General features: G+C 38.7%; 1 long non-coding RNA gene across 1 annotated transcript; it reads right to left on the reverse strand.

Annotated features, from left to right (window-relative positions):
• Nucleotides 1–4,272: 4,272 nt before the first annotated feature.
• Nucleotides 4,273–8,128, reverse strand: LOC107630493 (uncharacterized). The gene is made up of 3 exons (XR_002361587.2): nucleotides 7,705–8,128; nucleotides 7,297–7,483; nucleotides 4,273–4,409 (listed from the first exon to the last, which is right to left on the reverse strand). It is a non-coding gene; the product is annotated as an uncharacterized LOC107630493 (long non-coding RNA).
• Nucleotides 8,129–25,762: the final 17,634 nt, after the last annotated feature.

Here is a 25,762-nt window from a genome sequence, read left to right on the forward strand (position 1 = left end):
AATAGTTACCATGCGAGTATCGGAATGGCTCCGTATGAGGCATTGTATGGGAAGAAATGTCAATCTCTGCTATGTTGGTATGAAGCTGGAGAGAAAGGCTTGTTGGGGCCGGAGATGATAGCTGAGACCACTGAACAAGTCAAGAAAATTCGAGATAGGATGCTTACGGCGCAGAGTCGCCAGAAGAGTTACGCTGATCAGAGACGGAAGCCCTTGGAATTTAAGGAAGGAGATCATGTTCTCCTTAAGGTTACTCCAACCACGGGAGTAGGTAGGGCAATTAAAGCAAGGAAGTTGAATCCTCGGTACATCGGTCCATTTCAGATCCTGGAAAGGGTTGGACCAGTGGCATATTGGATGGCTCTATCACCTCATCTTTCGAACCTGCACGACGTGTTTCACGTGTCGCAGCTTCCGAAGTACACTCCTGATGCTAGCCATGTGTTAGAACCTGAATCGGTTCAGTTAAGAGAAGATTTGACGCTTCCAGTGGCTCCAGTCAGAATTGATGATACTAGTATCAAACGGTTGCGTGGAAAAGAGGTTTCATTAGTCAAGGTGGCATGGAGTCGAGGCGGTGTTGAGGAACACACTTGAGAACTTGAGTCGGAGATTCGATCGGATTATCCGCACTTATTCTCAGGTAATTGAATTTGAATTTTGTGGGCAAAATTCCCAATTAAGTGGGTAGAATGTAAAACCCGGTTAATTAACGGCTAATTAACCCATAAATGAGAATTTATTCTAGAAAGCCAAAAATGTGATTTTTATGGCTTAATATGATGGAGGAGATTGAGACGAGAAATTCGGTACCAATTTTATAGAAATCGGACCAAGATTGGACCGAACAGGCCAAACCAGTCCAACCAGACCCAAAGTGGGCCCTTGGCCCAACTAAACTAAACCAAACCCTAGTTTTCAGCACTCTCTCTCCTCATTTGTTACACACACACGCTGAAATGGAGGCCATGGAGGGAAGAACACTCTCTCAAGTTCTCTCCCTTCGTTGATCTTCAAACCACCATAACTTTTGATCTAGAGCTCCGATCGCCGCACTGTTTGCGGCCATGCATTCTCCGCGGAGAGCTCTACAAAACCCATACAACCAATCTTGAGGTAAGCCACGTTTCGCTCTTCGAAATTCCAGCCCTTATTTTCGAGGTTCATTGGTAAAATGTTGAGATTTTGGGCTCTTTGATGTTATAGGACCCAACTCTCTTGAAGGAGAAGGTTAATCTTGTCTTCTTGGTCCTTGGGTGTGGTAAGATTCTCAACCCTAGTGTAATTTGTTGTTCTATGATGATTGGGTATTGAGATATTGTGTATGGGTATGATGATTGTGGCTTAGGTTGTGTATATGTGAATATTGGAGCTTGATTGGTGACTTTGGAAAGCTTGAAAAGGGAGTTTTGTGTGATAAAATCTGTTCTTGGAGGTGTTGAGACCTTGAGAGCTTGAGGAAAAATGATTTGGAAGTGCTCCGGTTGAGCTTGGGAAATCGACTAAGGTATGGTCTAGGTTTCTCGTATCTAATATGTAATGTGGTAGAAAATACTTAGGCTAGAGGCCCTAAGATAGGCATTGAATTGTTGATGTTATTGAATGGTTGAGATATATGATGTGGTCATATATGTGATGATGATTATTGATGCCTTGATGGTATGATGTATGAGAAATATGCATGTTGTGATATATGCTTGATGAGTAATTGAGGTTGAATTGTGGGTAACACCATGTTGATGGTGAGTATGATATTGAGTATGTGTAATGATGGTTAATTGAAAGTGGTATCATGGGAGATTGGGATGAGAAAGTATGTATGACATGATATTGTGTTTGTCCTTTAGCCATTTGATTGAGAAGTGTTAAAATGGTTGGATGGTGGTTTTGGGAATTTTGGTAAAGTGTCAATGTGTGAGTTGAGGATGGCTTGATGTTGATTTTGGTACATTTTGATTGATTTCAAAAAGGGTTGAAATTTGGCATGTTTTGGTTGATTTTGAAAAGATTTGAATATGGTTTGTTTTTAAAATGGCACCTTGTGGTTTTGTATGAAAACATGGTTTTTGGGCATATTTTGACGGGACATAACTTGGACTACGGATTCCCATTTTGTATCAAACTTATTTAGAAATGAAATTGGATCCGGGATGTCCATGCCGTTGGAAGAACGGGTGGAAAACGATTTAAAATGAGAAAGTTATGTCCGTCGGAAGATTGGGGGTTGAATCTGTAAATTCTGCAGCTTTTAACTTAGAAAATTTTTAGCAGAATGACCCTCCGCGCGTAGGCGCACTTGGCGCGTACGCGCCGTTCTTCAAGAAAGCACCATCCACGCTTGCGCGTGGTGTGCGCGGGCGCGTCGATGCGCTACACCAAATGCCCAGCCATTTTTCCGAGAGTTGTACCAGAGTTGTGCCAGTTTTGTGCCTGGGGCACAAATGTACCCGCGCGTACGCACAGCTGACGCGTACGCGTCGTTTGGCTATTTTTCAATCCGCGCGTCCACGCGTATAACGCTTGCGCGTCAATGAGTTTTGTGGCCATCCACGCGTGCGCGTGGAGTGCGCGTACACGTGGCCCTGTTTTCATCCCAAAGTTGATTTTTGAGTTTTAAAAGTCAAATTTCATACTTCTAAGCCTCTGATCTCACCACTTATGTCTTAAATCATTATGATATGCCTAGCAATAAGACAAGGAGCTAGTGAATGTGGTAACTTGCGAGTGAAGCAAGGGAAAAAAAGAATGATCAATGAGGATCAAAGATGATTATGTGAGATGCGGAGGATGGCGGTGGAAGTGTTTGTTATGCCATGGGCCGAAGGGCCGTAATTGTTAATGAATTGGCTGGTTATGGATTTAACCGTGAGTCGGATGGCTAGATTATTGCCGTGTTACGGCGGAGCCAGGATTATGTCCAAGTATAAATGCATATATGCTGTTGAATGAATTGTGAATGTTTGCACTTCCACTATCGGAGATGAGGGTTTCCCTGGGAGAAAGCAGTGGCTAGCCACCACGTGCTCCAGCTTGAGACTCGAAGCTCTTTTGACCCTATGTCGTCAGGGTGGCCGGGCACTGTGAAAGCCCCGGATGAGCTCACCCCCATAAATATTCACCAATGAGGGTGATGGATATGGATCATGATTATGATCAAATTTATATTGAGTATAACTCGAGTTGGGGAGACACGACAGAGGGACAGTCCAATGGTTAGCTACCAGGACTTGTCGGGTTGGCTCTATAACTGACAAATGATATCATCAGCCATTAGGGACAGGCATTCATCATATGCATACTATGTGAATTGTTTCAGATTGCCTATTTGACTGCATATTACTTGCTATTTGTCTAAATGCCTTATTCGTTCCTATTTGTATATCTCTTGTCTGATATAACTGTGTTTGCTATATTATACTCCTGCTGGTGGTTGGGAGGACTGAAGGAATTGGAAAGGGAAGTATTAGTTAGACTGAAGGATCTTTAGTCAGATGCCCTTATGGTTTAGCTTGTTTATAAGCTTTGATTTTATCTGGAGGAAGTTCTAGGATTGCCTTCGGCTTTCCTCTATTATTACATGTTATATATGGGGAACTGTTACCATGTTGGGGACCTCTGATTCTCACCCATGCGGATTTTGTGGTTTTCAGATGCAGGACGTGAGGTTTCTCGCTGAAGCACGCTGGAGACTTCTGGATTAGCGAAGATCCTTTGTTCTCGAGACTTTGTTTTGGTTTATATGTTTTGCTTAGATACTTTTATCTCCATTAAATAATACAAACTGTGATGACTCCTCTTATAGGAGATTTTGGAGAATAGGTTTCTGTATTTGTGTCCCTTTGGGTTTCCTTTGGGGTTTCCTTATTTTATTATATGTATATATTGCTATGCTCGGACCGGTTATCTTCGCATCCGGATTTGAGTTTTGATATTACCGTTTTTGACACTCTTTTGAATATATATAATCTCGCGTTAGCTTATCCCTGTTCATTACGTTATCGATCGGAGTGTTGTGTGTAACATCCCTTCCAGCAAAATACCTTGCTTAATTCAGGGTATTTCTACTAGAAAGAACGTTACGTGACCTTTTCTAATATTAACTACTTAATTACTGATCCTTTGTATCGATTTCGCGTTTCAGTTTTAGGAAAATGCCAGAAAATTTTGTTTTTATTCATTAGTGACATGTATCAAGGATAAACATTGCAAATAATAATAACAATCACATAAGTATTATTAATAGTAATTCTTATACATAAGAAGTCATATAAACCCAAATACAACACCTAACCCTTTGTTAAAATAAAACTTCAAAGGACAAGAGCGAGGGGACTCTATGAAAGCAATTAAAACCATAAAGAAAGCCTACTAATCGCTCGCAGCTTCAAATTGCGTCTTCAAACCTGTCACTGAAAGGGTGGAAAATTTCGGGGTGAGAACCAAACCACATGTTCTCAGTAGAGGCAGAGAATGCCGTGAAAGTAAAGAGTAAAACGCAAATAGTTAATTTCATTCAGAAATATTTAAAAGAAAAACTATTTTCATTTGCAGTGATCTTTATTCGCCTTATCAACCTTTTATTTTGAAAACCAACGGCATAACATTCAAATATCCAAAATCTTATAAAGCATCAGTTAATTATCCAAAATTCTAAACCCATATTTTCCTTTATAAAAATTTTGTAAAGCTTTCCTAGGCCGTATGAATGACTAATCTGTTCCAAGCATAGGTTTATTAAGTCTATGCTGAACCAGCTCAATCTTTCATACTTACTAAACCTCAAACACAACCCAATCATGGTCTCAAGCCCAAGCAATTCAACTAACACCCAATTCACCACAATCCAACCAATCAGTTACAAACACAAGTAATGAGATTCAAACACAATCAAGAGCAATTACATCAAGTATAGCAATTAGCAATTAAACAGGATTATTCACTTAGGCAAACCAATTACAATATATACACCCCAAACAATATCACATAGATGCATATGATGAATGTCTAGTCCTAGTACAGGCCATGAGCTCATGTGTCGGTTGGCTACCCGCAATCCCGACATTTATCCGATCACGAGTAGTCCCGATTTTCCCAGATACGATTTTTCGTTCCTAAATAAATGCGCATATAATAATAGCCACTCATTTGAGACAGCCTCTGCTTACTGCAGGAAAATATATATATACTCTGCTCTACTCTGGGGAAGCGGAAAATGGCTATAGGTAACTTAGTTTCCCTACAAAAGCTCTGTGTTGCATTAAGCAACTAATATATATAAATATAACTCTGGGTTGCATCAAGCAACTAATATATATATATATATATATATACAAATATCTCTTTACTCTGCTCTGGTTTCTCTTTTCTCTGCATCTCTTTACTCTACTCTGGTTGCTCTGTTCTCTGTATCCCTTTACTTTTCTTTAATTACTCTTTCATCTGTATCTATATTACTCTTTTTCTCTTTATCTCTTTACTCTTTTGTAATTGTAAATATGCAAGCGGGACAAAACCCACGCCCTTGCCAACAATCTCGTATACCAAATAATTTCTTCTTACAGGAATCATTGAAGTTTTTATCATTAAATAAGCTTTAAATATTGATTTTGATTAAGTCATTATACTTTTGTAAAAATTTGGACATAATCTCCTTTAAAAATAGGACTTATCCACCCTTACGGGTTCCTTCTTTCTCAACATTTCATCACCTTCTTTCAGCAATTGCCACAGCAATATATTCTCAAAAATATTTGATAATAGAAAATCTATTTCTTAAATTCCATATCCAAAATAATTACCAACACAACTTGGCAGCCTGATTTCCATTTTGTTTTTAAAATATCAAATGAATTCAGAATTACGCAAACTTTATATCCATGCGACCGTCTTGGATTAAGCTTTCTATTAAACTAAAAATCATAATTTTTTGTTGACTCTAGCTTCGGGAATATAAGCAAAAACGTGATGGCTCTACAGTGTTCTAAATCCAGAAAACAGCAGCAGCATACAACATTCGAAATTTCATATAAAATCCAAATTGAATCCAACCAACTTCAAAATTAATGTGATTAAACTTAACTTACCCAAATTTCTTTCTCAATTGGTTCCAGGGTCATACCATTTTTAATGAAGGAGTTACATAGCTTGGAAGTTAGGTAATTTTCTGCAGAATTCTGTTTTACAAATCATTAAACACAACCTCTTCCAAGTCTCATAACTCACTTATTAAAACATGGAAAACCCCGAAATTTGAATCATATGTACTAAACATACTCAACTTTTACCTTCAATTGGTTGCATCTGAATATCATTCCAGAATTAAAAATTATAAAGTCTCAAAGTTACTGACTTAGAAAACAAAACCTGACTTTTACTGCATAATACATCTTACTTTAAAAATCCAAATCTTTAAAACCACAACTCTAACAATTCTAAATTTTTGTGAAATTGAAGTATTAGGACCATAATTTCATTTAAAATTGGTTCCATTTCAAAATTCAAACTGGAGAAATTCCAATAGAGGAAACAAGTTGCTGCTGTGTTAAACGTTCTGCAGAAAAACCAGATTTGACATCCATAATTCAAAAATTTACCATAAATCATAAACTTAATAAAAAAGTCTCAAATTCACCAGTTCATCTCCCTATATTCCCAAGCTTAATCCGGACTTAGTTCCATGCAATTCCGATAATCACAGAATTAGTTATAGCTTTTCAAAGTTGCTGACTCAGTTTAGAAATTATGCAGAAAATCAGATTTTAGAATTCAACTTTGAAAAATCATAACTAATTCTTTAGTTGATACGAAACCTTAAAAATTGAGTTTTCACAATTACATTTAATATAATTTCATTAATACTTAAATTCTTATCATTTCAGTCACTATAGAGTCACTGATTCACTTTCAAAGTTGCCATTTAATTTTAAGAGAACCGGATTTTCAGCAAACCATTTAGTGTTCAAAATCCAACCCTTCAATACCCCTCAAAACCAATTCCAAAATCAACCACCAACCAAGCTCATTAACAATAATAGCTCAACAGCAACAAATCCAATATAACCCATTAAAATTCAGTAATTCTCAACAATAAGTCATCAAACTATTCCCAATCTACATAATCAATCAATATCACCAATCAACAATTCCAAATCACAATCTCAACCATTCCAATCACAATTTCAGCCATAATTCAATATTCACATAATCAATCAATTACTCACATCTATTAAATCTATTTGCAGTTATTCAATAAACCTTTTAGGCATTCTTAAATTGAAATCGTTTTAAACCCCCTACCTCGATGACGTAATTGCAGAATTTGAACACAACTGCCCCCGTTTCGTTCCTAATTTACAGCAGTGACAACAATCCTAATGCAATCAAGGACACCGCTGGAACAGCAACAACTTTAATTTCGCGGCAATGATGATGGTTGCAGCAGGACAAGAATTTGAATCTAATGTAGTCAAGGGCAGAAACAGCCCTGGGAATTGACCACAAAGTAAAAACTAAAATTGAATTAAAACAAGAATATAACAACTATACTAGTGCCAAAACAGAGCGTGCAAATGGACAAGTCCCAAAGAAAAGATTAGACCAGTACCAAGATAATAGAATCAGAGATAAAGGGCAGATACAGGGTATTTACAGAGCAATAAAGGTTCAGAGATGGTGGTTCTCATGGCTAGGGTTTAACTGACTCACCATTAATCATGGCGGCAACCAGAAATTCCGGCGGCAGCAGCGGCAGAGGAATGGTCCCTCCTCGGTGCGTCACTCTCTCACACATGTCTCGTCCTCTTCCTCTGTGACAGCATCAACGAAACCTCTTCTCCCATGTTCGTTTTCCCCGCTGCGGTGGTAGCGGCTTCCACTAACAGCAGCGCCGGCGATGGAACTTCCCTCCTTCACGCGGTGCTTCTCTACTTCGATCACCCTCTCCTCTATGATGGCTAGGGTTTAGTGGTGTGGCGGTCAGACAGCGGCGATGGTGGCTGTGTTCATCACCGGCAACGCCTCTTCCTTCCCTTCCCCTCTCCTCTCCTTCTCATCCTCTGGCTCCCTTTGGTTCGGACTCTCCCTCTCCGTCACTCCCACTCTAATTTTTGCCTTCCCCTTTTATTTTGCTATCAACATATATATAATATACGTTCTTTTGAAGATAAACTGTGAGAGTGGATAAACGTGGGGTTATAAGGAGGAGATGAGTATACCAGTGCGTGTGTGCGTTTAATTGGTTTGGGAGTACACGTATTAGATACTAATAGTACGTATAAAATAAGAAACATAAGACTAAGAAAAATATATACGAGTAATTTAACAATTTTATAAAACATTTATGATAGGATAACAATTTAGAATTTAAATATAATGCTATAAAGATTACTTTTAAAACGCATATGATTTTATCTATCAATCTATTAACGAGCTCAAATAATTATTTTTAATTTAAATCATAAAGTAAATATACTAATTACATTTTTATAAAATGTAGTTTAAACTCAACTAATTATTCCAATTAAATAATATAACTTTTTATTATTTTTCTATCACCGAAACTTTAATTTCAATTTACAAAATATCTAATTATAATAAAATTACTTAAACTTAAAGTATTTATAAAAATCCATTTAATCATTCCTAATAAATTAATCTCTAGGAGATCAAACTAATAAAATAAACCATAATTTATCCATAATAGAAATTAATTAAATTAAATTATACAATTTTTAAAATATATAAAATAACCAACTATAAAAATTTACACAAGAATATTAATTGAATTAACTCCAAATATTAGTAAACTAATTTAATTACTCTCAATTGATTAATTTATAAAATAAGATATCAAATCAATAAAATAAATCGTAACCTTTTCAGAATAAAAGTTACTTAAATTAAATTATACAATTCTTTCTTATTTTTCAATTACTAAAATTATACAAAATATTCTATTATAATAAGATTACTTAAAAATATTAATTGATTTCAAAATAAAACTATCTCCGAATCTATTTAATTATTTCTAACAAAATAATTTCTAAAATTATAAAGTTTAAACTTAATAAGATAAAATCACAATTTATTTATATTTAGATTTTCAAAAATGCGGGATGTTACATTGCGCTTTCGAGTTACGGTTTTTGTTTATCCCTTTTTTCTTCAAAGGCTCCTAGTTATAAACATCATTCATACTATTATACGTACTAAATTTTAATTCTAGAGGTCGTAATACCTTGCCATCTCGGAATTATGACTTAAGCATAAGACTCTGTATGGTAGGGTGTTACATTATGGTATCAGAGCCAGAACCCGAATTGATGTGCCAGCGAGGGCGCTGGGCTCCCTTAGGGGGTGGATTGTAAGGCCCACATCGGTTGGGGAGGGGAACGAAGCATGCCTTATAAGGGTGTGGATACCTCTCCCTAGCATGACGCGTTTTGACGAGTGAGTGTGGGGTCTTCGGCTATCATTCCTATCGTCAAAGGCAAAACCGTGAGGCCTTGTGTGCCAAAGCGGACAATATCATACTAGCAGGTGGTCTGGGCTGTTACAGATGGTATCAGAGCCAGAGCCCGAACTCATGGGTTATGCTCAATTTTCGAGGACGAAAATTTTTATAAGGTGGGTAGAATGTAAGACCCAGAACCTTTGAAAAGTCTTATTATGATCAAGTCTCAAATTATATTGTTATTTATAGCCTTAATTTCGAAAATTATTTTTATTAAAGATAATTAAGGCAAGTTTTGATTTATTGAATTTGAGACGAGTTATGATTTTTATCCAATTTTATAATTATTGGGTTATTTTCTATATTCAGATTATGAATTTGGCAGTTATGAAATAAGAGGGGTTTTACATGATTTAAACTAAGTAATTAATATTTTAAATATTAATACTGCTATTTTGGAAAATGAAGAAATTAAGTATATTATTTCTAATTATTTGGTTAGGACATTTTATTGAAAATAATTTGTAAAATTGATGAGCAAATAGTATTTCTATACATTAATTTTGTTGGATTAAAATTTATTCCAAATTACTATGTTACCCCTACTTTTATTTGAAATTACAAAAGTACCCATAACCCTAAGTTTCAAAAATGAAGCCCTAGCCCCCCAAACCCAAGCAGCCGCAGCTGCTACCCTCTCTACTCTAAACACACACACACCCAGCCACCAGAAGAGGGAAAGAATGAAACAGAAGGGAAGTGGGGTGAGGGATAAACGGAGAAGGAAGGAAGGAAGAGAGGAGGAAGGAGCGTCGCTGGCGCGTCGGGCTTCACCACCGCCATCGCGTCGCTGTCATCCAGGGAGCCACCACCTCGGTTCGTCGACGCCATTCGTCCTCAGCCTCATCGTGTTCTTGTTCGGCCGCCATTGCTTCCATGTCCTCCAACGGTGCTACTGTTGTTGCCGATAAAGCCGCCACGAAGAGGAGGAGAGGGCGCTGCTTCACGCCTCGCCGCCGTCGCTGTTCTGAAAGGGGCTGTAGTCGCCGTCGAGCATGATGAGTGAAGGAGAGGGAGAACTCGCGTCTGAGGCTGGGAGGAGGTGTAGTTTTGCCGCTGCTGGGGAAGATAACACGTCTGGGAAAGGGAACCGGGGGAAACAGCACACGAAGGGTGCTTTGACAGGAAAGGAATCCACCTGCGTCACCGCTGGAGAGAGGGAGATCGGAACGAGTAAGGAGGAGGAGGGTTGTGTCCGCCACCATTTGACCTCGCCGCTGCGGGTGATGGCAAGCTGAACTGCAGCCAGAAGAGTGTTCAGGCCGCCATAGGTGCCGCTGCCGGGCAAGGGAGCTGCGTCTCTGTGATACTGACCGCCGGGAGTGGTTCTGTGACTTTCGGGACCACCGCCGGAGCCTCTGGGTACTTCTGCCGTCGCCGGAAAACTCTACCGGTAAGGGCTTTGAATTTGGTTTTCATTCGTTTAAGATTCCGGAAACTTTATCGCCTCTGTATGTGGGTTTCAGTTACCAACACCGGAGTCCAGTCGCCGCTGTCACTTGAGGTGGCTGACGGACTGCCGCCGAACCGGTTCAAGAGACCGCCACTGTTCGATTCAGCCATTCCTTCTTCGGTAAGTATGTTTCGGAAAGCCTCGCGTTAGTATTTCGTTGTGTTTGGTTAATTAATATGAGTTTTGGTAACGTGGGGTCGAGTCCTGATTATTATATGTTACGAATAGTGTTGATATGGTTATTGCGAAAGTGGCTGGGAGCTGAGGTTTTGGTTGCCGTCAATTTGGGTTGAGGCGAAAAGGACTTAATGAGGCGTTTGGGTTATGGATTTGTGGTTTGAGGTAGGGGCGCTTTCTGAAAACTATAGTTTATTATTGGAATTATTACATATGGGTACTGATGTGAGGATGTGTATTTGGTGATTGTATCAGTCCTATGTATTGTTTGGTTGTTTTGTATGATTATGGGTATTTGTTTTGTATGATTATTTGAGTTTTGAATATTGTTTTAAATGAACAGTTTTCTCTTTCAGAAAAGGATTTCAGATTTCTCTTTTATTGTAAACCTTTGTTTTTGAAAAGGGGCATAAGACAGTTATTAATCACTGGTACGGTTTATCTTCACGTATCCTATTACAGTAATTCCCAAAAACCCTCTACTGAGAACCCTTTCGAGGATGTTCTCACCCCCCTACATTTTTCCCCTTTCAGGATATGGGCGTAGAAGTCACGAAGAGTTTATTTAGTTGTTGAAATGCTCTGTATTGCTTTAGATTATTACTTGTTGTACCCTCGCCTTTATCTTGATATATTCTGTAAAAGGGATAGGAATTGTATTAGTTAATGCTTGTAATGTTATATATATATATGGATGTACTCATTGTGAGTCTTTGTAAGTTGTATGGTATCTATGGATGTACGTTATCGAGCAAAAGTATTTTTTGGAGCGGCTTTGCGGTTTAAAGTTTTAAACAGGCTCATATTTTAGTATTAAATAGTATAAGTGTCGTCGTAATGTCCGAGCTATCAGAGTCGCGCAGCCGGAAGCGTGAGCTTTGGTAGTTAGGGTGTTACATTATGGTATCAGAACAGTCCTTCCTGTAGAGCCTGAGGAATGGACCGACTATGCTTCAATTGCATACTCTGAGCGTTTGTCATGTACTAAGACTTGTCGAATGACGAGGATTAGAGCTTTATGCACATGACGGTCTATTGATTAACGCTGTTAGTCTTGCTTTGCATAATTCCTGATATTAAGTTTGGCCGGCTTAATACTAGTGAATTATGTATATGAGAGCACTAATGGGTTATCCTAGATGACCTACTAGTTTTGAGTAAAGCGAATCGCGGGTTTTGGGAACGTTGGAGATTATTTCTCGAGGCTATTCAGTTGTGTGTCTTAAATTTAGTTCGAGTCGACCTATTCTTTCATAGCCTAACTTGAGGTTCTTGTTTGCTAATCCTTTAGAAAGGTGGTTTGATTTTCCAACTCTATTCTCCTATTCATATGCATTCTTGTTTGATCTTAAGTGCATATGCTTGTTTGAAATCCTTGTTGTATCTATCTTTCTCTGTTTGAGTTCCTCTTGATTAATGTATCCTTTGATATGGCTTTGAACTTGTCCTAATGCACTGTGCATTTTACTCTGGATTCTGAGTCCACTCTTAGAGGAATTGTTGATTCAGTTTTTTCTCTTATTTAACGGTGATCACAACAAATTTTGAGATTTTATAAAAATTGCTGTTGATTAGATACATACTTATCTATATATGAACTTTGAAGATTTCTTATACAGTTTAACAACTATTTATTTTTAATACCTCGCCTGTGCTTTTACTGGTTTATGGAACTGCATTTACCTTAAATTACAATTTGACTTTCTAGTAATTTTACTATATTTCTAATGCACATCTTCATTTGATTATGTATTTGAATATTTAAAAAAAATAAATTTGGAAAAAAAGAATTTTTCACTTTTATCCCGGTTGAGTTTCGTTTGGTAAGCTTTACTCAACTTATTTTGAATTGAGTTTGATTTAGCATGCTATATGATTCATGCCATTGTTGTTCTTTTGAAAGTGTTGGACTCACAGCTTTCTTCTTATGAATGGACTCATTTTCTTTTAAGCTTTCCATCTCCATGAATGTCGTGTTTGACTTTATTTTTAACTAATCTTTTACATCTTGTGAACATTACCATTGATCTTGGTTTTTCCTCTCTTGTGAATCTCACTCTTATGTGAGTCAGCTTGATTTGTTTCAATTTCGAGCATCGTCTATCCTCTCATTATCTCTACAAGAGTTTTTAGTCAAAGATTTATCCTTGAGAAATTACTAATGGTTGAGTTGTCTTTTTCTATGACTTTTGTATTCTTTTGAATCAATTGAAAGCTTGTTTGATGTCTCATGCCTAGTGGATCTTGTTTGAGCTATCTTGGTTTAAGATCCTTTCTTGCATGGCTTGACTTCTTTTTAGTACATCTTAAACTTCTTGAATGTTCTTCTGAGATGGTGATTTCAAGAACACTTTTGGAGTCTTGTTTTGAACCTTTTAAAGAAGTTTTGAATTCTCTTGTAAGAAGTTTTAAACGGAATTTATTTTCTGTTGCTTGATTTAGATTGAAACCATTGTTCAATTTTGACGAAGTTAATTTAAAGTTGGCATGCACTATTTTAAATGAAGTTTTGAAAAGCTTCCTTGTTTAGTGGAAACCGGTTTGCTTGTAACGCACCACTTATTTCCTTACCAGATTGTAAGCAAATTTTTACCTCGGAATTTCCCTTCTAAAAAGAGTTTAATTTTCTCTTTTGTATTTGCTATAATTTTTATACACGCTTGTTTGAATATGAACTTCGGGAATTTTTAAACAAGCATTTGATTTCTCTTCCGAGTTTTTTGTGACTACTTTTGGTTAAGATTGTGCACCCAACTAACTTTCTAAAATATTTGATGAAAATATTTTTGCTCTTAGCCAAATCTGGGTGCATTTTGTTTTTAAAACTCTGCATAATCTACTTCAACATAAAGTTGAATTAGAGCAAAGCCACGTTATTGCTTTTGTTGCCCTCTTGAGGAATGTTTGCTATTGAGCTTTTCTTCTAAATTGCGAAGTGATTTTCCGCAAGTTTTCGATTCTTTTATGAACAATGTATTTGGATGTATTTTTAATCATGCGCTTAAGTTCTGTGAGTTTTGTCTTGGGTTTGAGATATTCTTTTCTGTAAATCTCATACTACTTTGGCTCTGCTTGAATTATTATCAAGCTAATGCGTTGACTTTCTTCTTATTTGTCCTGTTGAATTTTCTTGATCCAAGGGCTATTTTTGAAGTTGTCAATGGAATTGTGTTTAGCAAACTTCATTACTTGAGTATCCTTGTTTATCTAGAATTGGATACATTCTCTCAAATCTATGAGTACTACCCTTGACATTTGACTCTCCTTTCTAAATCTTGTATCCTTCTGAGTAGACTCGAGAATTGTTCTGATATCACGTGCAACTTGTAGACGTAGTAGCGTGATGCATTAATTCTTTAAGACGTGATATGTGTGTGTGGAAGGTGAAGCGGTAGGTATAAAACGTTATGAGTTGTGGGTGTTTTGTTCCTTGCGAACGAGTTCGCGGTTGTTAGGCTTATGATTGGCTATGAGGTTGTAAAATGATTGGTGGAGTTGGGAAATTGAAGTTCTGAAGTGGGAACGAGAATTGTCAGCGAACGTTATGTCACTGTTTAAATACCAACATGCTTTGCAGCCTTTTACCACACTAATTACCACTTTGCTTTGTGAACGCCTATCTTGATTTGCACCCTATTTTGGCACCTCAAGTTTTTGTAAAGCTTTGAGATCATATGACCTTGTGCATTGAGCCTATCTTGTAACGTTTGCTTTGCAATCACACTCCTACCTTTGTATCGTTATGCATACGACCATCCAAGTATTTGAAAAACAATATATATGTTTATATTTTGAGATATTTTTGCTTCTTCCTTAAATGTGTTCAAGGGTGAACTGTTATGAAATTTCTTTCGTTTTGTATCAATTTTCGAGGACGAAAATTTTTGTAAGGTGGGTACAATGTAATACCCAGAACCTTTAAAAAGTCTTTTTATGATCAAGTCTCAAATCATATAATTATTTATAGCCTTAATTTCAGAAATTATTTTATTAAAGATAATTAAGGCAAGTTTTGATTTATTGAATTTGAGATAAGTTATGATTATTATCCAATTTTATAATTATTGAATTATTTTCTATATTTAAACCACAAAGTTGGTGGTTGTGAAATAATAAGGATTTTTATATGATTTTGGACTAAATAATTAGTATTTTAGAATATTGATACTACTGTTTTGAGAAAATAAAGGATTTAATTATATTATTTCTAATTATTTGATTTGGACAATTTATTGAAAATAATTTGTAAAAATGAGGAGCAAATAGTATTTTCTATACATAATTAGTGTTGGATTTAATTTGGGTTTCAATTACTATATTATCCCTATTTTTGAGTGAAATTACCAAAGTACCCTTAATCCTAATTTTTGAAAATGAAACCCTAACCCTGAAAACCCTAATCAGAACCCGTTTTCCCTCTGAGCCCAACAGCAACAATGCAGATACTTTTCCTTTCCCAAATCATGCGCAGCAACCATGGAGAAATGGTGAGAGAGGGGGATCGAGCCAGAAGAAGCGGCGTCGAAGAGAGGGAACTTCACCCGCACCATCTTCTAACCGTCATCATCGGCATCTCACTGTCGCTGCTGGAGGGGCCGTCACCCACGCATTGTCGCTGCCAATCTCGTGCTGCCGCAGTCCCACCGAGCTTCTGCCAACACTGCACAAAGCAGAGAGAGAGACAGATGGAGAAGGGGGCCGCGGAGGGGGGAAGAGCTACCGATTGTAGTCGCCGTTGGGTCCTTGTTCCTCGCCATCGAAGGAGCTGCTCCCAGCCACAGTGGTCGCTGATGTTCGTGCCACTGTCGTCAGAGAAACCCGAGGAGAAAAGATGAACGCGACGGGGAAGAGTGAGTGAGCCGCCCCGGCGTTGTTGGAGCCTCACCACCGCTATCCCTGTTGTGACTGGTGTCGCATCAGAGGACCACCATCGCGGGAGAAAGGGAGGGAGCTCGCGGTGAAGAGAGAGGGGCGCTGTCTTGCGCGCCGCCGTCGCACTTGGATACCGCCGCTGCTATTGCGAGCTCGCCGTCGCCGGAGCTGGGTAGTTGTTGTCCCTGCCAGCAGCGAAGAAGAAGCGAGATGAAACCTCCTCCATGTCTGCTGTCTCGGTTTGCTGAGAAAGAGCTATCGCCGCCGCGCCTGGTCGCCGGAAAACCCCACTGCCATCGCCGGAAAACTCTGCCGGTAAGGGTTTTGAATTTGGTCTTCATTTGTTTAAGATTCTGGAAGCTTTAACGTCTCTGTATATGGGTTCCAGGCACCATTTCCGGAGTCCGGTCGCCGCTGCTATTTGAGGTGGCTACCGGGCTGCTGCCGAACCGGTTCGGAGACCGCCGCTATTTTGGTTTAGCCGTTCCTTCTTCGGTTCGGTAAGCGTTTTGATTTGAAAGCCCTTTCGTTATTGTTCTGTTATCTCACGCTGAGATTTGTGGCATTAATTGCTATAAGATTGAGTTTCAGTTGTTGTATGTTGCGATTAGAGTCGTTGAGATTGTTGAGAAAGCAAGTGGAGCCGAGTTGTTGGTTGCCGTCACTTCGGGTTGAGGTGAAAGGGACTCTGTGAGATGTTTGGGTTATGGATTTGCGTTTTGAGGTAGAGGCGCTTTCCAAAAACTATATTCTTATATATTGGAATTATTACATATGGATACTGATGTGAGAGAATGTGTATTTGGTGATTGTATCTGCCTTATGTATGGCTTGATTTGCCTTAATTGATTATGAACGTCTGTTGGTTGAATTGTTGTGTGGTTTTGTGAAACGAAATGCTTTTCAAGTTGATTCTTTTAAAGCTTTGAGATCGAGTTTAATCCGTTGAGAATTGAATTGAGTTAATTTTATTGAGAATGTGAAAAATAGAACCTACTCTTGAATTCAGCCTGGCCTGCTTTAAATGATCTGGTTTTTGATGAATGATTTTTACTGAACCGTTTCTTTGAAACTTTAGAAATGAGTTTATTCGACTGATAATGATTTGATTTTTGAAACGGTTTTCTTGAAATATGGTATTGAGATTAACTGTTGGATTTTGGCTTGCCTTTGAATTGATTTTGGATTCTGGGCTGTTGGAAAAAAATTGTGGAATGGTTTTATTGGGACCCGGACCGGGTGGCAAAGTCCAAGTTTTAGGGGAGATGCTGCCGAAATTTCTATAAAATCTGAGTCTTTATTGAAATGTTGTCTGGGAAAAATGATGAGCTGAAGGCTTCTACTATTTTAGTTGAAATATCAAGAAAAGGATGATTCATGATTTTGAAATGAATTATTAAAGAGGGAATTGTGATTTAGTCTTGCTTCTTAAGAAAGGCATTGTATCTTTTTCAAGAGAAAGTTGTTTAGATAAAACTTATGTTTTAAAGCTGTTTTAAATGTGACAAGGGCAATGCCTTTGAATTTGACTTGAGGGTTTCAATTAGAGGAGTTTCAATGATGTTGAAAGAACCTAAATGTCTATTGACAAGTTTCATTTTGAAATGTTTTGAGAAAGGTTTTAAGTACTCTTTGAACTCTGAATTCTTGCAAGACTTAAACAATTTTGAACAGTTGAAATGTTCTAGAATTTATCATGGGGGTTGAAGTTGGTTTTGCCTAAGTAAAGGAAACGGCTTGAAAGAAGTAAATGATTACGTGACTCGGTTTGGCTTAGATCCTATTTTATTACTCAAATCGGAAAGCCAAGGTTTTAACGATTTTAAATGAATTTGGCGAAATGAGTTATGCTATTCTCCCCTAAGGACTTGGGACCTTGCCGATAAACTTTGTTATAAAATCCCATTGTTGGATGGATGATTTTGAATGTTTTAAAATGAATCTTTAACTTTCCATGGTTATGGAAATTTTGAAAAGAGGATGCCGAGAGTGGCATGGTTTTAAACGGGGAATTTACCTTGAGTAAAAGTGGCTTATGAGCCTGAGATGATTTGAGAAATGAGATCTTTAAAGCCAAGGCTGAAAAGAGTTGGAACTTGATTTCAAAGTGAAATAATTTGGGAAAAAGTGATTTATGGCTTAAATGCCGATTTTATGAATTGATGATGTTGAATGTGGAAGTACTGTTTTGTTGTGAGCCGGAATGACTGTGTATGATTATAAATATTGGTTGGTTCGGGATTGAACCGTGAGCCAGAATGGCTGTGTATGATATGAATATTGGCTGGTTCTGGACTGAACCGTGAGCCGGATGGCTGAGATGGATGTTGATCCATGGATGAGATTGAATGCATGTATATGCTGAATCATTGATAAATGTGAATGTTGCACTTCCACTATCGGAGATAAGAGTTTCCCTGGGAGAAAGCAGTGGCTAGCCACCACGTGCTCCAGGTTGAGACTTGAAGCTCTTTTGACCCTATGTCGTCAGGGTGGCCGGGCACTGTGAAAGCCCCGGATGAGCTCACCCCCATAAATATTCACCAGTGAGGGTGATGGATATGGATCATAATTATGATCAAGTTTATATTGAGTATAACTCGAGTTGGGGAGACACGATAGAGGGACAGTCCAATGGTTTGATACCAGGACTTGTCGGGTTGGCTCTATAACCGACAGATAATATCATCAGCCACTAGGAACAGGCATGCATCATATGCATTTATGTGACATTGTTTGGGTGTGCATATTGTACTTGGTTTGCCTTTGTGACTATTTGAGATTATCTGCTACTTGCTCTACTTGCTGTAACTGTTTGTTTGTGCTTGAACCTCCTATCTGTGTTTGTAACTGGGACTCTGTTGGATTGTGGTGATTGGTTGTTGTTGGTTTGTTTGGGCCTAGGGGCCGTGGTTGAAATGAGATGGACCGATGGTTGGTTTCGGTTTTGTGTTTCTGATTTGGAATAGTATGAAAGGCTATTTTTGGTTTAGCATAGATAAACCTTTTGAAAGGCTTTCGAAATATTGTTTTAAATGAACAGTTTCCTCTTTCAGAAAAGGATTTCAGATTTTCTCTTTTACTGTAAACCGTTATTTTTAAAAAGAGGCATAAGTCAGTTATTAATCACTGGTACGGTTTATCTTCACGTATCCTATTACAGTAATTCCCAAAAACCCTCTACTGAGAACCCTTTCGAGGATGATGTTCTCACCCCCTACATTTTTCCCCTTTCAGGATATGGATGCAGAAGTCACGAAGAGTTTATTTAATTGTTGTGGAAATGCTCTGTGTTGCTTTAGATTACTATTTATTGTACCCTCGCCTTCAACTTGATATATTTTGTAAGAGGGATAGGGATTGTATTGGTTAATGTCTGTAATATTATTTATATATATGTATGTATATATATGGATGTACTCTACGAGTTTCTGTAAGTTGTATGGTATGTATGGATGTACGTTGTATAGCGAAAGTATTTTTGGGAACGGTATTGAGGTTTAAAGTTTTAAACAGGCTCATATTTTAGTATTAAATAATATAAGTGTCGTCGTAATGTCCGAGCTATCAGAGTCACGCAGCCGGAAGCGTGAGCTTTGGTAGTTAGGGTGTTACATTATGGTATCAGAGCCTAGTTTCGATCCAGGGACCGCCATAATTAGGCCAACCTTGTGCCAAAACTGACGCGTCCGCGCCAGTTGCGGAATACCTCAAGCACGCGTCCGCGCAAGGTGCGCGTCCGCGCGCCTACCTCACTGATTCACTCTAGTAAAAAAACCAGAGACTTGAGCCAACTTTGTGCCACTTCTGTGCCTGAGGCACAACTCCCCTCGCGCACACGCGCCATTGACGCGCACGCGTCCCCTGCTAGCATCCTCACCGACGCGCCAGCGCACCTTGCGCGCGGGCACCGGTTGCGCGAGTCAGTTTTATACTTCGCGCCTTGCCCTGTTTTTCTTTCTCTCAAACCCTTTTCTTTCCTAGTTTCTTTTCCTTCTCCCTCCATCATCTCCCTTCTCCTCTTGTTCTTTCCTACCCCCACCACCACTGTCTCCGGCCACTCACCGGCGACAACCAACTTTTTCCGGTGGCACTACACCTCTCCCATTTTCTTTCTCATCTTCACAAAAGAAGATTCAACCTTGTTCCTTCATGCTTTTCAAGGTTTCACTTCTTCTACTTCTCTTCTTTATTTTCTCTTGCATTATTTCCTCTAGTTAGATGCTTCTTATTGCTTTACTTAGTTTCCTTTTTACTTGGATGATGATGTTTCTTGCTTTTTGTTTGCTTACCTTTCCTTTTTCCTTATTTCTCCATGGATGTTGAATTTGAGCTTAATTTGCATTAATAGATATTTTGTCATTCTTTTTCTTATCTTTCCCATTGTGTGATGATTATGTGATGATTGATGTTCCATTTTGGGCTTTGAATTAGTTTAGTATCTCATAAATTCTAATTGCTTAATTATTGCACGCCAAGTGTTCGAGGAAATGCACATATACCATTTTGGTTCATTTTAGTCATATATTTTTCAAATTGGTGCTCCCTCCTCATTCACTTACTTTCTCTTAAATGCATTGAGTCTAATTTGTGTGCTTAAAGTTTATACTTGCCAATTAGATATTAATTGAACATGACTTGCTCTTTATTATGGATGCTTGAGACTACTTTTCTCATGCATTGAATGCTTTACTTCCTCTTGCATCCCATGCCAAGTGTTGTGACCCTTGCTTTTACATTCATTATGGGCACCACAAGTCACTTGCATATTTTTTGTCAAATTGATTCTTGGGTTTAATGTTTTCCTTCCTTCTCTTCCTTTTCAGGATGGCCACCAAGAAAGGCAAGGAGATAGCTTCAAGGAAACCAGCCACAAAAAGGGCACCCCAAAAGTCAAATTCTAAGGCGGCTCTTCATTAGGAGCCAAACCACTATCTAAGAAAGGGAAGACACCCGCTCTTTTTGATGAGAATGACAAGGGCAAACCGGCAAAAGATTCCTCAAGGTTCCCCAACCGCTTTTGTGAACTTATGTTCCCCTCCATAGCTGTAAGGAACTATCATCCTGAGCATCTACTCGCTCCGCCGGACAAGGTCACTCCTTATATTTTGTCCCGCATTGAACAGCGAGGATGGGAGTTTCTTTTGAGGAAACCAAGGGAAATCAACCTCTCTTGGGTGGAAGAATTCTACACTAACTACCATCTTCCCTCTCTTCAATCGGTATACAAGCGCCGAAAGCAAGTCTCAGTTTCCGAAGAAGCTATTCAGCAAGTGACATGGATGGCTACCAAGAAGTTTTACGTCAGCGAGAGAAGTATGATTCAATTGGGACTCGATTCTCTGAGTCATTGCTGAGCCAGGGACATTTTGGACCCAAGGTCGACTCCGGATGAGGTCCAAGAGCATTGACGCTCGCTTCCTCACTGTGAAAGCTAGAGCTTGGGCCCAGATCCTATCCCACTATGTCCTACCTAGCACCCACAAGTCGTCCCTCATGGCAGACCTCGCCTTGCTTGTTTGGTGTGTTCTCACAGAGAAGCCGGTGAATATTCCGCTTCTTCTCAGGTAAGCGATGAGTCAAGTTCACGACCGGGGTAATTTGCCATTTCCAGCATTGGTGTATGACTTAGTTACTGCTGCGGGTGTTTCTTGGGAAGCCAAGGACAAAAAGATTAAAGTTCCGGCTAAGGGCGATGTGGTCCCAAGCGGGAAATACCTACACCTTCCCATGAGCAAACCAAGCCTCGACATGGCCGTGCCACTTCTTTTTCCTTCTAGCTCATCATCACCACCACTGCGATCCACCCATCAAAGGATAGAAGATCTTCACCAGAAGCTTGATAGATAAGATCGGCGCAACCACCGCCGGTACACTTACATCAAGAAGCTTCTGTGTTGTTTTACCCCTAGCATGGAGGAACCCGAAATGTTCACATCCACCTCAAACCCAAGTGATGGGAGCTCTGATGATGGGGATAGTGAAGGTTCCGGTCCTGACCATCCCTTGCGTATTATTCGTAGTACGGAGGACCGTGCTAATTTCTAAAGTGTGGGGAGGTCGTTCGACCGATCTCTCTGGGTAACATTCTCTTCCCCTCAATACCCATGGATTTATCTTTTGCTTAGAAGTTAGTATATTGCATGTGTAGTTAGTTTTGCTTGTAAATACCCTTGCATGATAGTTAGTTTCTATAGGATTGCTTGGTCAAAACAATAACTTCCTTTTCAAGAAACTGTGTTCTGGGTGACCTACCAAAATTCTGAATTTTTTTTTTTTTGCAGTAAACTTGCTTTAAGAATGTATTTTGGAACATAGTGATTGAGCTAAGAATAGAAGCATGAAAGTTTTGAGCCTATTGCATGGTTACATCTTTTAACCATTATTTTCATTCTTGTGTGCATATCTCTCTCCCTCTCTCTATGATTGTGATCCTTGCTTTGTCTGATTCTATATGTCCATTGCTTGGTGTATGAATGCATTTACAAGATTGAGGCCATCATTTCAATAGTCACTTTTCCCAAATGGCCTTAACCCTTTTATCTACCGTTGCTAACCAATTTTGAGCCCATGATAAACCCTTTTGTTCTTAAATAGAGCACATAAACAACCCTAAGTGAAAAACCATGAATGTCCCTAAATTTGAATCCTTGATTAGCTTAGGTAAGTTAGGATGTGTGTCATTCAAATAGGAGGGTATACTTGGGAAATTCAGGTAGATATATAGGTGTGTAATTGTAGTCTTATTGAAAAATTCTAGGATTTGGGAACATACTCATGTGTTGAATGACAAAACTGTATGCAATGAAACTTTTGTTCACAAAGAAACCCCAAGAAAAAGGGGATAATAATAAAAAGAAAAAAAATAATAATAAAAGAGAGAAAGCAATGAAAGGGGACAAAGATGCCCCAAGATAAAGTAACAAAAACAATGCATATGGGTGTGAATTGAAAAGAATGCATGAATATGCACAAAGAGTAAAACTCAAGGGTAGCTAGGTAATATATTGTAGTTGTATAGGTTGTTCTATGTGTCTAGTGGATCCTAGGTTGATCAAGGACTCAAATTTTAAGCCCACTTGGCCATATACATCCTTACCTTCGCCCTAGCCCCGTTACAACCCATGAATAAGACCTCATGATACTTGTAAGCATGCATTAAGTAATTATCGATTGTTAGATGAAAGACAAATATTGGAAAGCATGATTAGGAGAAGACTGAGTGACGAACCCTATACACTTGAGCGAATAGAGCGAATACACTTCCGGTGAGGGTTCGATGCTCAATGCTTGTTCCCGGCTTTCACAAGCGTTCGTTTAGCAAGTCATATGCATTCCATGGTGATGTTCAATTTGGTAGGATTCATGAATCACATACTATTTTCACCCTATATGCTCACATGTATTCTTGGAGGATAGATTTACTCTTGACCAAGTAGGTAGATGATTTTACATTAGTTGCATGCATCCATTTAGGTAGTTTGCATTTCATAAACCCTTTCCCATCATGATCTTTGGTCTTTTTATTTTAAGCATGAGGACATGCTTGGTTTAAGTGTGGGGAGATTTGATAAACCCCGATTTTGTGGTTTATCTTGTGCTTATTTTGGGGGATTTTATCAATATCTTGTGTTCACTTTCTAATATTGTTCCATGATGGAAAACATGCTTATTTTGCCTTAAAATTGCCATATTTTAATCCTCTTCTATTGCCATTCGATGCCGTGATGTATTTGTTGAGTAATTTCAGGAATTATAGGGTAGAAATGACTTAGAAGAGAGGGAGAAAGCATGTACAAAGAGAGAAGAACATGAAGAATTGAAATCTTGGGAAAAGCAGCATCGGCGCGGCCGCGCACTCCACGCGGACGCGTGGATAGGATTGGCTGGAAGCGGCGCGAAAGGATGGACGCATCCGCGCAGATCAGAAGATTCCTATCGACGCGCACGCACACTTGGCGCACACGCGGGGATCGCAAAAGCAATCGGCGCGCACGCACGCATGGCGCGCACGCGTGGGAAGCTGCACGTGACCTCATTAAAGGAAATCATGCCTGGCAATTTCTGAGGCTCATCAGGCCCAATTTCGAGCTGTTTATGCATGGAAAAGACCCAAGGATGCTAGGGGGAAAGGGGGGATCAATCATTTTTACACTAAGACATAATTTTAGCTAGTTTTTGGTTCTTTGGTTATTCTAGAGAGAGAAACCCTTGTTCCTCTCTAGATCTAGTTTTAATTTGATCTTCCCTTGTTGATTTATGAATTGGATCTTGTTAATTACTAGTTTAATTGTTCAATTTGAATTCCTTGTTACAATTTTGCTTATATCTAGTGATAGTTTTATGAATTCTTGTCAATTGTCATTTTATACCCATTTCATGAATGTTGTGAATCTTGACTTGTTGATGTTACATTGATGATTTCTATGTTTAATCTTGTTGTTTGGATGATTGTATGTTGATAATTGTTAGTGGGTACTTGTAGATTTTAATTTAATTGCTATTTTGAACATGTCTTTTGTTAATGCTTACCAAGTGTTCGATGAATTGTTTACTTTGATTATGGAGTAGTCTTCTTTACACTTGGCCTAGGTCAAGGGAATTGGGTAAACTTGAGTCATTGGGTCTAATGAATTTGATGATTTGGGAGCCCTTGGTGGTCAATTTGATACTCATTGATGCCAATCCACTACTAATCCAATTAGTAGGTAGGTTGGGATTTATGGGTTGATGTGATCAAAGCCATTTGACGTACTTCAAGTCTAGGAGTAGATATCACGTACTTAAGACTTTGAGGGTAGACTTAATGAGCTTGGTTCCTCATAATTATCAAGATATGATTGTTAGACAAGGATCGTGACCCCAATTCCCATGCCTAGCCAAGAGTTGCTTTTATTATTCATATTTGAAAACCAATTTTCCCAAATTATTTGCTTTAGTTACAGTTACTTCCTTGGTTTATAATAGAATTAAGTGGAATGTTACTTGTTCATTGGAATTGCTCATGTTTTGCTTAGATAGTTGAATTAGTTTGTTGCAATTTAAGATTACTTGCTTGTTAAGATTCTCATTTATTTTCATGCTCATAACTCACAACCCCGGATTTCTAACCAATGTTGAAGCACATGTTTGCCCATTCCTTGTGAGACGACCCGAGGTTTGAATACTTCGGTTATTTCTATTGGGGTTGAACTTGTGACAACCAAATCCCTCTCTAAATTTGACCCCCGAGGATTATTGTTGGTAGAGCTATATTTGCAACGTGGTTTTATTGGAGAAAATCTTTACCAATACACCCTTGGGAGCCTGTCAAATTTTTGGCACCGTTGCCGGGGAATGGTTACAACATATGCCTTGATATTGGTTATGTGAATATGTGAATATTGTAGATATTTTACCTCTTTCAATACTTAGCTATAGTTTATATTTCTTTTGCATTTGTGCTATGACTTTCAAGTTTGATGACTCAGTCTCAACCGAATTCTAGCTTAGCCAATTTTGATCCCGAGATCGAAAGAACTTTGTTACACACTCGGCAAGCTAGACGACGGTTGGACTATACGCCTAGTACTTCGGCCTCTCTTGAGGAAAATACCAAATCACTAGACGTCACCGAGAGTGACTTAGAGTCCGCTACTTCCTATTCTTCTGTTGACACTACTAATACATCTTTGCATCCTACAGGTGAGCCACACATGGCGGAGCCACGCCGGATCACTTTGCATGAGCAAGGAGCTCCGGATATCATA

Source organism: Arachis ipaensis, chromosome B1, assembly GCF_059453495.1.
Source record: "Arachis ipaensis isolate K30076 ecotype BB chromosome B1, ASM5945349v1, whole genome shotgun sequence".
Classification (NCBI taxonomy): domain Eukaryota; kingdom Viridiplantae; phylum Streptophyta; class Magnoliopsida; order Fabales; family Fabaceae; genus Arachis; species Arachis ipaensis.